Source organism: Dryas octopetala, chromosome 1 (assembly GCF_963921425.1).
Source record: "Dryas octopetala chromosome 1, drDryOcto1.1, whole genome shotgun sequence".
Classification (NCBI taxonomy): domain Eukaryota; kingdom Viridiplantae; phylum Streptophyta; class Magnoliopsida; order Rosales; family Rosaceae; genus Dryas; species Dryas octopetala.
This window is the reverse complement of record NC_141366.1, coordinates 21,641,493-21,652,063: the sequence shown is the minus strand read 5'-3', so window position 1 is coordinate 21,652,063 and position 10,571 is coordinate 21,641,493. Positions and strand designations below refer to the sequence as shown.

Below are 10,571 nucleotides of genomic sequence, written 5' to 3'. Positions count from 1 at the left end.
TGTCGAGTCGAGTCAATAACAAATTAACAACAGCTATGTAGATAATAAAATTTAGTTAAACAAATAATTGTCAAGGACTCAAAAGGATATGAGAAACCAAACACTCTCTAGACTCCCACAAAAAATATATAAATATATAAAATTAATTAATACTAATATGAAAAGAATGTAAACAATTTGAATATAAAAATACATAAATTAAGGGAGGCGATTTTCGCGCTCCACTTTTCTTCATTTGCACTCCTTTTATTTTTTTAAATTGTTTTATTTTATTTTATTACTTCTATTTCCAAATCTACCCCTACAGCTATTGACTTTCAAATTTTTTTTTTTTAATTTTCATTAAAGATGTTTTTTATTATTTGTTCTTTTAATACGTTTAGTCTTCTATGATCGTCAAACCTTTTCCCTCTTTATCTCTTTCTATATTCCTATTGCCTTCTTTCATACCTAATCAATTTTACACTTCGATCTCTTTTTCTCTAAGTACAAACAGTATTGTCATTCTCTATGATTGATGGTAAAAGATTAAAAATTGATGAGCAACACACTATGGACCCCGAATTACAGAAGATTTTAGATATGTTATACAAAGATGATATGGAAGGAATTTCAAAGTTTAGTCATCCTTTAACTCGTTTGTAGCTATTGATCATGGTAAGTTTTATTACTAAGTCTAATTTTTTCATTGTTTTGTTGACTTTTGAAATTTAGGGTTTTTCTATTTCGATCTAGAAGTGCAGATGTAAATTTTCATAATAATCAATTGGTGGGTCTCCCTTACAAGTTACGGTTTGTTCTTTTCCCATTCATCTTTCTAACTAGCTAATATACGATACAATACTATATACAATTATTTTGTTGTGGTAATAGTTAATTACTTCTTATCATTGGTAGTGTGACTTTCTTATATACTGATTACAGAGAATTAGTTTTACAAGAATTCTATTTATCATTCCTCATTGTTACTACATACCATCTTTATATAATGTCTAATTAAATGATTACACAACTTTGATATAAATATTTACACATTGAAAGGATAGATGCATTACGCATTTATATAACTAGTTTATTTTATATAAATGAGATGATTTATGGTTCAGGAATTAATGAGCATGAGAAAATGCTCCCTCTGCTGGAAGCAAATTTTCAAAGTCGAGAAGAACTCCTTGGAGCTGTTCGTAATATTTCATTAATGCAAACGCATGCAACAGTTATTAGAAGCTGAAAAACTAATAGATATGTTATCATTGGTTGTGATAGAGGTGGAAATTACCGAGGCCCTAAAATTCGACTAGAGGAAAAGAAAAAAGAATCAGCATCTCACCTTATAAATTGTCCATTTGAAGTTTGGGGCAAAAGGAAACTTGAAGGATTTTGGAAGTTGGAAATAAAAAGTTTGTTGCATAACCATGAACCTTCAATTGACATGTTTGGACATCCCTCTTGTCGTCGATTTTCAAAAGAGGAAATATTACGGATTAAAGAAATGAGTAAGGCTGGTATACCACCACGCCAAATTATCTCTTCACTTCGACAAAGCATTCCTCATCTTCAAGCAATTTCTGGAAATGTCTATAATGTGAAAGCTAAAATTATGAAGGAGAGCCTAGTGGGGCGTATAGTTGTTCAAGCATTATTGGAAGAACTTGGTGAAGGTGGTTTGACTTATAACATTGAGTATGATCAAACAAGACACTTGACTCATTTAATCTTTGCTCATCCCCTTTCAATTGAATTGACTAAGAGTTACCCAAATGTTTTTGTGATGGATTGCACATATAAGACTAATAAGTAAAAAATGCCATTACTGGACATCATAGGAGTCTCAAGTTTCAACAAGTCATTGTATTCTTGTTTTGTTTTTATGTAGAAAAAGGAAGAAGAAGACTATGTGTGGGCTCTAAAGATGTTCAGTAAACTTTTGGGAGTTGAGAATCATCCATTGGTGATTATATCAGATAGAGAGTTAGCACTAATGAACGCTATAAGCATTGTCTTCCCAACAACTGCTAATCTCTTATGTGTGTGGCATATTGAGAAAAATATTCTTACAAATTGTAAGTCCCATTTTAAAGAAGAAGTTAATTGGGTTGCTTCATGTCTACTTGGATTAATTTAATCAAATCTCCTGATGAAACATCAGTTAATGAAGCTTGGAATCATTTTGAAGTTGAGTACAAGGACAATGCATCTATTTTGAATTATATTAGAGGTACTTAGCTTCCATTGAAAGAAAAATTTGTTAGTGCATGGACAGATGATGTTGCACACTTTGGTAATCGTGTTACTTCAAGAGCTGAAGGTGCACATGCTATGCTGAAGAAATATCTTCAAGTTTCAACAGGAGATCTTCGAGAAGTAAAAGAAAAAATTTGTCTTGCTATTGAAAATCAATTTCAAGAAATCAAAACTCAACTCTTAAGTGAAAAGCTTCGTGTTCCACATAAGCTTCGCATTCCCTTCTTCAAAGACCTTGTTACTCATTTATCTATATTTGCATTGGATGAGTTATATAAGCAATATGAAGTAGAGAAGTCTCATAATCTGTCATCTCAATGTAAGGGTCATTTTTTCAAGACAATGGGTTTTCCTTGTGGACATATGATCATGATAGAATTAGAGCATCCAACCCAAAACTAATTGGCAATGGGAGCGAGGAGTAGTCCAAACCCTTCTAAACCACTATAAAAAGGCTCTCACATCCTCAATGTGAGATTTCTCTTAACACGCTCCTGCACGTGTGACGTCATTTAAGCCTAACACGTGGACAATTTATATTAGGTGACGTGAGAGCACATGTGGCCGTTAGGCGCATCACGTAGATAACCTGCTCTGATACCATGAAGAAATGTAGGCATCTATCTCAAAACTAATTGGCAATGTGTGGAGAGGCCCAAGACTTATAAGCATATATGCTAAGCTCTAGTTTTCCGATGTGGAACATTGCTTCACATTACTCTCAACACGCCCCCGCACGTGTGGCGAGATTTTGAGCCTTACACCTGAACAAATTGTATTGGGTGACGTGGGAGCACTTGTGGCCGTTGGGCCTTACACGCGGATAACTAAGCTCTGATACCATGATAGAATTAGAGCATCCAACCCAAAACCAATTGGCAATAGGAGGAATAGTCCAAACCCTTATAAACCACTAGCAAAGCCCTCACATCCTCAATGTGAGATTTCTCTCAACAGATCAGGGAGATGAATAATCAAGTATTGCAACTAAACCACATACATGAACAATGGAGGATTGATACAAGATCATTTACTAATGGTCATCATACAAGCTTGGATAATGAAGAAGATCAAATAAACGATCTTTTACTTGGGTTTAAAGATAAGTATGGAAAGCTGCCCCTTATTCAAAAGAAGATACCAAAAGACAACTATCTCAATTTCTTGATACTTCTCTTCCTTTAATTCTTGAACCTAATATTCAACCTCATAAAGGTCGTCCTTTGGGATCAAAGAAGAGAAAGGAATCTAGCTCAACAAAGTCGTGAGCCTTCAAAATTTGAGATAATGGAGAAGTCTCGAAAGTGTAGTGCTTGCAAAAGTATTGGTCATAATAGCCGTACATGTCCGTTTAAGGCTAAAGCTACTGGGTAAAGCGTACAAATGGTCTTTCCTAGCAAAGTTGATAATGTAAGCATAGTTGATTTATATAAATTTAATGTATCTTGAGTCTGAATACTTCTATATTACTGTTTGAATGATATTTACCATGTTGTATTGCAGGAATAAAAACAAAAGTGTCATACTCATTGACTACACTTTTTGGCATGTCCTTAGTAGTTTAGATGTGCATAGAGCATATGAAGGTACTTGTACATGTGCTTTAAACTTTTCTTTATTCCTCATTTGTTTACTTTAATTTTATTTTATTTTGTAGGTCGATCTTTGGGGATGGAATTGAGTGGATTCATATCTTTTTTACAACATAGACATCTATCTTTTCGAACAATGAGCTGAATAGAGTGTTAGGACTTAATCATAGAGTCTGTGATGATATACTGTATTTTTTGATACATGAGATTATTATTATTTTTTTTTTTACCACTGAGACATGAGATTATTAAAGGATCAAAATTTGTTCTGATTGCTTCAGTCCTATTTTCTACAATTCATATGAATTATGTATATGCTCTATTACTAATTATCATCTTTACGTGCATTATTTTATAATTGAGTCTTTTATTGTTCTAAGATGATTACACTAACAGACTATTCATTCTAGAATGCAATGTTCATATTAAGTTTAAAGAACTTAATTTTGTACTATTCTAATAAAGAATGTACAATTGATACAATATAAGTGAAGGAGTACAACAATCTTTTAAACAAAAAAAAAAAAATCTAGCAGTGCACTCCTCATGAAAGGATTGTAGGACGTACATTAAAATTTACCAATTAAAGGCAAAGGTTAGCCGGCAAAAAAAAAGGCAAAGGTGGAGAGAGAGAGTACAAAAGTTGTATAATTCAAAGAGTTTTCTATTGTTCATAGAGAAAAAAAAAAAAAAAAAGAGTAGAGTGTAGATGCATGCACGTATTAAAAGAGAATACTTTTTTTCCGGGCCGGTTATAGAGAAGATTTAAATGTGTTAAAAAGAGAATTTTTAAAATAAAAAAAAATATTTTGAAAGTCAACAATGGTAAGGGTAGATTTGGAAATAGAAGTAATAAAATATAATAAAATAATTTAAAAAAAATAAAAGGAATGCAAATAAAGAAAAATGGAGTGCCAAAATTGCCTCCCTAAATTAATTAAAAAAATTTATGCTCCTGCACAGCAAGTTTAATTAATTAAGTAATTAAATTACGAACTAAACCAAATAAAAATATTAGTTGAAGCCGATGTTGAGTGTTGACTCTGCCCATAAGACCATGAGCTTTTCTCCCACTATAAAACCCAACACCTCTCTCTTTCTCACCACTCACCACTCACCACTCACTACGTACTCAAACGTCAACCCTCTACACTTTCAGTCTTTCAAACACAAAAACAAGAGATCAACCCACAGAAATTCGAAAGAAACCAACCAACAACACTTTACACTTGCAAATGGCTTCTTCAGCTACAATAACACCGACCGTCGATCAAGGCGACGGCGCTTCCATCTCTGCCGTCCATCCGGACATAATCATGGCCCACATCCTCACCCGCCTCGACGGCCAAACCCTCGCCTCCGCTGGCTGCGCCTCCTCCCAATTACACGCCTTCTCCACCGAAGAGAAGCTCTGGCGGGACATCTCCGCCGCCACGTGGCCCTCAATCACCGATCCACGTGTCCAACACCTCATTTCCACCTTCCCAGCCGGTCACCGCTCGCTCTACTCGGATTCCTTCCCGCGTCTGGATCACTCATCCTCTCAGTCGGATAATCTGAACCATTCATTTCCGGCCACGAACGAATTGATCTCGGCCGTCGATATTTTTTACCAAGACAAGCTCATCTTCTCCAAGGTCCAAGAGACCAAGACCAAAACCGATTGGTTTCTCTGCTGGCCGTTTCGGGTCGACCTGCTCGACCCGAAAGAGACGGTCCCCACCCCGATACAACAGGTCGTGGAAAACCAAGAATTTCTTAAGCATTTGGAGGAGAACTTGGCTTTGAGCTGGATCATGATCGACCCGACCCGAAAGCGGGCCGCCAATTTATCGAGCCGGAGGCCGGTGTCGGTGCAACTGCACTGGCTAACCGGCGAGATACAGCTCCAGTTCGCGACGATCATGGCGGGCGAGCGCCGCGGGGAGTTCGTGCAGTGTGGGATGGTGGTCACGTGCATGGCGAGCAAAGAAGGAGAGCTGCACGTGGGGGAGGTAAGCATGCACGTGGAGGGCATGGAGGGCAATCATTTGAATGGGAGGGATAGTTTGGTAATTTTGCAAGGGGCCATACATGGAGGGAAGAGGAAGAAGGAGAAGGAGAATGGAAGGGAAGGGAAAGCGAGGTTTGGAGAGTACTTGGAAATGAAGAGAGAGAGGAGAGAGAGAATGGAGAGGAGAGAGAAGACTTTGGACCTCATCTGCATTGCCACTGGTGTTACTATTCTCATGGTGGTATGGTCCTTCGTTTTGTTCAGATAGATCATCATCATCAACCCAAAAACGTAAACTTGGGTTTTAACGTTTAACAGAAGTTCTTCCAAAGGAGAAAGAAAAGCAAATTCATTATATTCATTTCTTTTTTAAACGTGTCATTGATTGTACCTGTATACAAATTTTTTGTTTCATGTTAAATTGTTAATAAAATATATGGATAATGCTGTTTAGCTGAACACTTATACTAACTTATGTGGCATGTTGATTTGGCCAATACATTTTAGAAAATTATAAATTAATATAAAATATTGAATGTTAATTAAGCTTCATTAGAGAACTTACAACTCGTCTCCAATCCAAACGTTTATGTTGGAAATATGGAACCGGCCTAAAAATCAAAGTCTCTCAATCCATCTCACAACTACTATAAAAAAAAATAGCTTAGGAGACGAAAATATTTCATCGATAAGTTCGTCTCTCAAAGTATGGCACCAAGACCATTTTGGAGCGTAACTTTGGGAGACAAATTGATTTCATCTCTCAAAGGTGCTTTAAGAGATGAACGCATGATTCGTTTCCTAAAGTCCCCTTAGGATTTAGGCGACGAATTTTGAAATTCGCCTCCTAAGGTTGTTTGAAGTTCGTCTCTCAAAGTTTTGTCTCCTAAATTATTATTTTTTTTGTAGTGAACCTCAAACCGACCTAGAAATCAAAATCTTAATACGGAAAAATTGATAAGTACAATCCAACCTGAATTCTCATTCAATTCTCTTCTTCTTGTGACCCAAACATATTTAAAGTCTTCCCAACTTGAGTAGAATTCGGGTTGGGAAGACTTTAAACATGTTTCTAATAACCTAAAAAATTGATTTGAGGTGTTGAATTCGAAGGAAATTAGGTGTATTCAATTGAGATTCTAATAAATTTTAAAAGAATTTGAAAATTCATAGAAATCTAGGTATATTCAATTCAGAATTTTAAGGATTTCATAGAAATCCAGGTGTATTCAATTCATAATTTTAAAAATTTCATTTAAATCCAGGTGTATATATTCAATCTTTCATGGACTTTAAAGGATTTCATTAAGTTGTGGATTTTGAACTAAAAACAAAGGTTATGAGAATTCTAACTTTTTTCCTTTAGATTTTGATAGATTTCATGAAATTCCATAAGAATCTATAGAATCCATGAAATCTGCATGAGTTTATAAATCTTTTAAAATCCATCAAAATATCAATTAAATACACAGTTGGAAGAAATTTTAAAAATCTGAATTTTTTTTTTTAAATTGGGCAGTTTTGTGTAGCCTACTTTGTGATCGTTTATCTTGAGCTTTTTTTTAAAAAAAAAAGTTCATGCATCAAACCGAGATAAAGTAAACAATAAGTGAACCAAATTAGTAATTTTTTCAAAGAAAATATGTATGAAAACATGCACACATGATATTAATGAGAAGAATAATGTTATATTTACCACATTCTTATATAATCTCATGTGTCATTACTTTATTGGATAGAGTTTTTATTTTTATTTTTTAATGTCTAATGTATGAATGCCATATAAGTTGCCATATAAAATGGTATAAAATTGTGATATAAAAATATGAGATATCTAGCACTACTGTAACGAGAATGAGTGTTAAAGCACTGACTGGTTAGTGTTCCAGATTTTCATTCAATAACATATCATAGTAAGTACCTTTTTAACACATCAACCAGTAAATGGAGAGGTGTGTTTCCACGTAACTTATCAAACAATCTAACAAAAAAACATATTATTGATTTATTTAAATTCTTACTTAACGTCTTGATTCTTCCTAATTAAACTGAATCAATCTGACATCACTGATAAAGTCATGTTGACATCAGACCAGAGAAAATTTAGCATTTTAGCAAAAACCGAAAAAAAAAAAAATGAATTATAAAATGGTTGGTATATGGTCTCCATTGAGACAACCCAATAATTTATTTACTTGTTTAATAGGTACAACCGTACAAGTACTTTTTGTTCTTTTTTAAAAATAAGAAAAATAACGACCCAGGAAAGTCTAAAAAATGTTAATGAAATCGAGCAGTCCAATAAATAAAACGCCAAACACGTTTTTTTCTAAAGTCGAAAGTCTGACTTGACTTTTTCTTTGAGTGCTGCTATGCTATTTGCACATTTTTTATTTTTTTACACTCTCGCTAATTTATTTTGTGAAATTACTTAATTGACACAAAAAGAAATTACTTTAAAAGACAATCTACATTATTTGGAAAAAAAAAAAACTCTCCTTACACATTTCAAACCCAACACTCCTAAATCACAGCTACACACCTCACCTTCAATCTCATCTCCAACCACAACCAAAACACACCCCACCCGTGACCCCACCTCCATTCCGAAATTGCCGATACCCACCTCCCGCCATCAACCCACCTTCATCGCCACCCATGCATTCTCTCTCCACCATAGCCATTGGAAGTTAGAGACATGCCCTAACCTAAAATTTTTGGATTTGAATGTAAATCTAATGCTTTCTTATCTAATTTCAATTGGTTAATCAATCATAATACATTTCTCGTCTGTTTGCGATGATTTGAAGTAAGGTTTTTTAGAGTGCAAGAGTGAATTTTCTAGTTATTCATTTTCGGATTCGCAGGTCGTTTGGCGCTGGTCTGCTGAACATTTCAGTTTCGTTCGGTAGTAAGCTGCCGAACGAAACTGAAAAGTTCGACAGCTTAGTACCGAACGAAATCGAAATGTTCGGTAGCTTACTACTGAATGAAACCGAAATATTCGGTAGACCAGTGCCGAATGACATGCGAAACCTTATAACTCAAACTCGAAATTTCAATCTTGAAATCCAGAAAGCCCGCACTCCAAATTATCTAAAAAAAATATATATATGTCTTGAGATGGATTAACCAATTTAAATTTGATAAAAAAACCCTAGATTTGCATATGAATCAAAATAATTTAACTTAAGGCATAACTATCGTGTTGACAACAATGGCTATGGCTTGGCTAGGAATGGGTGGGCGTGAGGTTGGGGGTGGGGGTATGTATTGTCTAAAAGGGTTGAGTGAGGTGTGTAAGAGAAATTTAGTAAGATTAATGAGATTTGAGGTATTTTGGTAATGATAGGAGTGTGTTAAAGGAGAAATTTTACATTTTAAAAAATGATAGAAGATGTGTAAGAGAAAAATGTGTGCAAAAAAAAAAAAAAAAGAGGTGTGCAAATAGCAGCTCTCTTTTCTTTTTGTCTAGTTTGGCTAAAGTGGACTGTGCCAATGTGAACTTGCTTGCTTCCTCACGCCAGCTCCATGTGTAGGACTGTAGCTAATCGTATTCACCGCCTAATTGTTGGTTGTTGGCACTGTTGCATAGGTTTTTGAATTTTTTTAAGAGGGCTGCTATTTGCACACTTTTTTTTTTCTTTTTGCACACCCTTTTGTAAAAAAAAAAAATCAAAAATCAAAGGAAAAGACACATCTCTCCTTCTCACACCCAAAAACCAACTCCATTTTCTTTCTTTTGCACACTCTATCAACAGACCAGAAAAAAACACACACACCCAGCCCCTTCATCTCCCTCACCTGACCACACCCACCCACGCAGCCCTCCCTCATCAGCCCTTTCCTCACCCAGCCCTTCGCCCCCTCACCCCGACCACTGAGAGCAGCACCCGAGCCCCACCCTTCCCTCCTCTCTCTCTTTTCTTCTCTTCTCCCTCCCTCTCTTTCTCTCTTTGCTTTCTCCTTCATTCGGCACTGGTTTGCCGAAAATTTGAGTTTCCTTCTGCAGCCACCCACTAAACATCCACAACTCATTCGACAGGTAGCCGCCGAACATCCACAACCCATTCGGCATATAGCCGCTGAACCAGCTGCAATTTTTTTGTTGGCAGTGGTGCTTCGTTGTGGTTGCAGCAGGTTTAGACGCGATGTTGCAGGCGAGCTCGCAGAAGAAGGGTGAGGCTCGACTTGCTAGTTGGAGACGATGTGCTCGGCCATTGGTGTTGTAGGCGAGACGAAGGAAGGAATGAAGGAAGGAAGGAAGGAAGGAAGGGAGGGAGGGAGGGAGGAGGAGGAGGTTGGGGGTGGGGTCGGGTGCTGCTTGTGGTGGTCGGGTGAGGAAGGGAGGGGGCTGGGTGGGTCGGGTGGGTAGGTGGGTGGGGGTGAGGCTGAGAATGAGGAGTGTGTTTTTTCTTTTTTGTCTGAGAATAAGGAGTGTGTTGGGTGAGGGGTGAGTGTGTCTTTTCTTTTGATTTTTAATTTTTTTTTTACAAAAAAGTGTGCAAAAAAAAAAAAAGTGCAAATAGCAACCCTTTTTTTTAATTGTTAAAAATATAAGAAGATCGAACGTAGGATTACATACTTGGATTCGAAGGCAATGAATTGATGCATGGAGTTGACCTACGAGATTGATTGAAGGAATCCTAACACCGTCAATCAAGCAAGTGATTAACAAGTCAAGTTTGGTACAATTGGCAATTAAGAGACAACACAATAAGATATGTGGTTAATTAAAGCCT

At 36.2% G+C, this 10,571-nt stretch overlaps 2 pseudogenes; both read left to right on the top strand.

Annotated features, from left to right (window-relative positions):
- Positions 1-510: 510 nt before the first annotated feature.
- On the top strand, positions 511-3,618 carry LOC147299119 (PKS-NRPS hybrid synthetase cheA-like; annotated as a pseudogene).
- Positions 3,619-4,980: 1,362 nt separating this feature from the next.
- LOC147299118 (F-box protein At2g27310 pseudogene) lies at positions 4,981-6,278 on the top strand (annotated as a pseudogene).
- Positions 6,279-10,571: the final 4,293 nt, after the last annotated feature.